Consider the following 5,684-nt stretch of genomic DNA (forward strand, 5'->3'; position numbering starts at 1 on the left):
CCCAGGTTATGGGGAGACTCTATGCTTCACCTCTATACTCAGGCTGAGCTTATGAATTTGGGCTTCTGGTTCTAGCAGAAGCCCTAGGAGCCAATACAGATCCTGCATCTGTGGGATTTAGGAGTGGATGGAAGTATTGTCTGGATCAGAGATGGGAAAGCTGTCTTCCCTGACAGTTCATCCTGCTTTGAGGATGATTACAAAATGCACATCAGACTTCAGGAAATCACTCCTTCCTTGATTGGCTTATGACTGCACTTCGTGCTGTGTGGCACAATCAGGGTGATTTACCATCCTCCCCTACTTGATGGCAGACATATGCTGAGCTCCAATAGGTGTTATGGGAGCTAGGCATAAAAAATACCATCTATAGTCCAGAGAATTATGGCCCATATGAGGATCCTTTTACTGCAGGGATGAGAAATATTGTGCTTCAAATGGCTCCAGCATCCCTCTTTTGGCCTCTAGTGGCCAATCTTACCCCTCACTTAGGGCATCCCATAAGTGAAGTTACCGATACAGTAGCAGACTTAGGAGAGGCTGAAGCAATAACAGCATGGAAAGAAATAAGGTCTGCTAAGAGGAAGAATTTAAAGGACCCATGAAGGTTACAAAGACACAGATGTGGGTTGAGCAGACAGAGGAAATTATATGGGAAATCAAATAGAATCTTACTAGAGCTGCAGCACAACTGAAACCAGAGCAGTAGTTCCAGCCATTAAGAACAAAGAGGCCGAAGTCAGAGACAGTCATAAGTCTGGCCTGTGTGTTTGCAAGACTGCCTGCTGGAGAGTCAACCAACCTCATTTGAACCCACATAGAAAGATGATTGGGGAACATGGTTTGATTGAGGGGAAGATCTAGGTACCTGCCCTGAGGGACCAGGGGGTACCAGAGGCCATATGTTGAAATATATATCCATTGATCCCAAGTGGACATACAACATGTCATGGCTCTGGTGGACACAGGGGCTGAATGTTCACTGATTTATGGCAATCCTGAGCAGCTTCCCAAGACCCCCACTATTATAGATGGATATGGGGGTAAGGCTATCAGAGTGAAACAACCCAAATTCCTTTGGGAATAGGACATACACCCCCCAAGAAATATACTGTGAGTATCTCCCATCCCTGAATATATTTTGGGGATAGATATCCTTCAGGGTCTATGGTTACAGACTACTGTAGGTGAGTTCAGACAGGATACATGTGGTGAAGGCAGTTCTGAGGGGATATGCTAAGCACCTGCCCATAGCTTTGCCTGTGCCTTGGTGGGTGACTAATACCAAATAATACAAATTCTCTGGAGGGTATAAAGAAATTGGAGAAATCCTCCAGGAATTGAAAAAGGTGGGTATTATAAAGCCCACCCATAGTCCTTTGGATTCCCCAGTGTGGCCAGTAAAAAAGCCAGATGACTCCTGGCATATGATGTGGATTACAGAGAATTGAATAAAGTCATACCCTCTACGCATGCTGCCATCCCCTCTATGGCAGACCTGCTGGATACCCTCAGTCACAAATGGGCACCATTAAGTTGTAGATCTTGCTAATGCCTCTTTTCCAATGACATTGAGCAGGGAAGTCAGGAACAGTTTGCCTTCACATGGGAAGGACGGCAATGGACTTTCACTGTCCTTTCACAGGAATACATCCGCAGCCCCACCATCTATCATGGACTTGTAGCCCAGGACTCAGCAGCATGGGAGAAACCACCAAAAGCGTGGCTGTACCATTATATTGATGACGTCATGCTCATGTCTGATTCTCTTTCAGATCTAGAAGGTGCAGCACCTAGACTGCTGCAACATCTACAGGAGAAAGGATGGGTTGTGAATAGCACCAAGGTTCAGGGATCTGTTTTGTCTGTCAAATTCTTGGGGATCATCTGACTGGGTAAGACCAAAGTTACACCAGAAGCAGTCATAGACAAAGTCCAGGCCTTTCCTACCCCTACCATTATAGCATTTTTACAGGAATGTTTGCATCTTCTAGGCTACTGGAGAGTGTTTATCCTGTACTTGGCACAAATTCTGAAGCCCTAATACTAGTTGGTATGAAAGGGCATCAGGTAGGACTGGGATGAGACATGTGCATCTGCCTTTACTACAGCAAAATGGGCAGTCAAGGCTGTGCAGGCCTTGAGTGTGATAGACCCATTGAGGCCCTGTTAGCTGGATGTTCATGTGACTGAAGATTATTATGGCTGGGGTCTCTGGCAGTGGCTTGAACAAACTCACCAACCTACTGGATTCTGGTTGCAACTCTGGAAGGGAGGAGAGGTATGATATACCTTGATAGAAAAACAATTAGTGGCCATGTATCACACCTTGCTGGCTACAGGTGGCAAGACTTATGGGTCTGTGGTCAGACTAAAATAATTAAAATATACCATGTGATGGGTCATTTGCCACTGGCATTCCCAGGAAATGATGAAGCAGATGAATTGGCCCAGGTGCATTGGCTAGAAGGAAAGCCTGTCTCTGATGTGGCCCAATGGTTACATCACCATTTGTTGCATGTGGGGCAAAAGACAATGTGAGCTGTAGCCTGTTGGTGGGGTTTGCCTTTGACCTTTGAAGAAGTCATTAGAGTCCAGAAGGAGTGCATTGTATGTTCTAAAAGGGACTTACCCTGAGTCCCACAGCACCATGGGGCCAATACCCCTCATCAAGTGGCAGATGGACCATATTGGGCCTCTGCCCATGGCAGAAGGATACCAATCCAATATGCCATGTGGACATAGATACTTGTGTGGACAAGGCTACTGGACTTCTGGTTGCTTTTCCTACATGTTGTGCAGACCAACAGATGACCAAAAGAAGCCTGGAGTGTCTCTTTGCTGCCTCTGGCTGACCACAGGTAATTGAGAGTGATCAAGGTACCCACTTTACTGGACTTGTACTATAAGGATGGGTACAACAGTTGGGAATCAGATGGAAATTTCATGTGCCATACAACCCTACTGTGGCAGTTATGATAGAGAGGTACAATGGTTTGTTAAAATCTGGACTGAAGTGAGACACCAGTAGTCTGCAGGGATGGTCAGTCTGCTTATGAACAGTGCTATGGCATTTGAATGAGGAACCCCAAAAGGGAGCCCTGAGCCCCATAGACATGTTAACACATATGGCTGCATCCCCTATACAACTGCAAGTACAAACTAAGGAAGAATCATTGAAGCTGTGGTTTTCCCACCCACCAGAATAATATCTTGCTGCCATCGCCAACTGCACTAAACCCTGAAGACTCCCTTGAGTGGATGTGGCACGTGGCCTTGGACATTTCGACACATGGATCAGCAATGGCTGGCCCTCCTGGCACCTTGGGAACAAGGCCTGGAATCTGGCCTCCTGTTATTCCTGGAGTAACAGCAGAGTTGACCCCAAAGATCACAGTAGTGTATCCTGAACAGCCAGAAGGTAGAAGCATCTTACTGGGGAGTTTTGTTTTGTTATTATGTTTTATCATGGCCAGTGCATGCACCTCCCGTAGCACTATATATAGACCCCTCAGTAACCTCCATGGGGAGAGGGGTAAAGGTATGGTATACTAGACCTGGACAGAACCCTCTTCCTGCTACAGTCCTATCCCAGGACCACTCTCTTGCATGCATCCTACCTGATGGACAAGATTTGCCTATGTTGGTGTCATTAAAACATGTGTCTCATTGCTCTTAAGGTCTTTGTGGATTGGGCACACACCCTAGCAAAAAAACAAAAAACAAAAAACAAAACACTGCTACTTGCTGGGATGTATTGAGCTCTCTATCCATATTCCATACCACTACTAAGTGTGAGTCATGAACCCATCTCAGTAGAACTGGTTTTGAATATAGCTGAAGAAAACCTCCTCAAGCTTGAGGATTATTATAATTTTTGTTACTTGTATCAAATCTTGTTATATCTTAATTTTTGTTATTATCTTTATGTTATTGTTATACTCTGCTGCTGTTGTGGAATATGGTTACAGTGCTCCAGCTTTCTTGCACAGGGACCATTGTGGAAGATTGAGAGTGTGTAGATTGTGAGGCAAGAATCCTGGAGGGGAGGAGTGTGGATAAAGGGAAGGTTCCTATGACCAGGATCCTCACCTGAACCTAAACTATTTGATAAGGGAACTGGCCTCCTGCTAGGCTACTGCTTCCACATCCATAGACAATAAGCTGTTATTGAATGAGTCATTATATAAAGAGCTCTGACTAGTGCTCTGGGCTGAGGCAGAGAGGAAGGAGGATTACAGATCTGCAGACTGCTGGATGCAGATGTAATTCTAGTGCTTGACCTATTGCTGGAAAAGTAAGCCAGGTAATAAACCCTTTCACCCCAAGAATGTTCTATTGTCATTCATCGGTCTCCCTGAATATATAGTGAACTTGCCCAGGGCTGAAATCCATTGGCAAAACAACCAGACAGTGAGAGATATTAACTTAATCCTATTTCTACTCATAAAAGTGAAACATTTCATTTACATATAAGAATGTGATTTTTTTTCTTCCTTCTATGAGTCTGTAGACATAGGAAAATGGGACTATAGTAGAGAACCTAGACTTTTAAATATATTGAAGGGGTAAACTTATTCAGGATAGATAGAAGCTCTCTACTAGATGTATAGCATGAGTTTCAGTTCAGCAAAATAAAATAATTCATTACTTTTATCTAAAAATATCCTATAAACAATTAAAGTTGTAATTTTAGGTGATTACTTAATAATATTTGACATTATAGGGTGGTCCAATATGTTAAGATGTAATTTTTAAAAATTTCAACAAAGTGATTATTTAAAAAATCCTATGTTTGGGCTAAATTGAGAGCCTTGCCAAGATGGGTAGCCACATATCCCTCTACCGACATAGAGGGGAAAAAATGACATACACCTCACTTAACTATTTGACTATATGACTCACTCACAATTTGAGAGATATAGAACACATGGCCCAGGCCATTCTGGAGAAGTCAGAATATATTTTAAAAGATAATTATAAAAAATAAGTAACATTTTTACTTCTGGTGAAAAAAATTCATTGTGCCATTTGTACAGCACTGGAATTATGTTCACCTAAATTAAACAATTTGTTTCCCTCTGGGAAATACCAAGCATGAACCATTCCAGGGCCTCCCATTGGATTTTCTGAACATAGGAAAACATAGAATCAGGCACTGTGTTAGATATTAGAATATAAGAGTGAAAAAAAGGGACATGATCTTGGATTTCATAGAGCTTATAGTCTTGTTGCCATGAATATCACATGACTAAAATGCAGTGTGATATGAAATACTGACTTGATCTTTTATTTATTTATTCATTCATTCATTCATTTATTTATTTATTTATTTATTTATTTATTATTTTTTATTTTTTTATTTTTATTTTATTTTATTTTTTTTTGAGAGGGCATCTCTCATATTTATTGATCAAATGGTTGTCAACAACAATAAAATTCAGTATAGGGGGGTCAACGCTCAATGTACAATCATTAATCCATCTCAAGCCTAATTCTCGTCAGTCTCCAATCTTCTGAAGCATAACGAACAAGTTCTTACATGGTGAACGAATTCTTACATAGTGAATAAATTCTTACATGGTGAACAGTACACGGGCATTCATCACAGAAACTTTCGGTTTTGATCATGCATTATGACCTATAAACAATCAGGTCAAATATGAATATTCGTTTGATTTTTG

Source organism: Manis javanica, chromosome 11 (assembly GCF_040802235.1).
Source record: "Manis javanica isolate MJ-LG chromosome 11, MJ_LKY, whole genome shotgun sequence".
Lineage (NCBI taxonomy): Eukaryota > Metazoa > Chordata > Mammalia > Pholidota > Manidae > Manis > Manis javanica.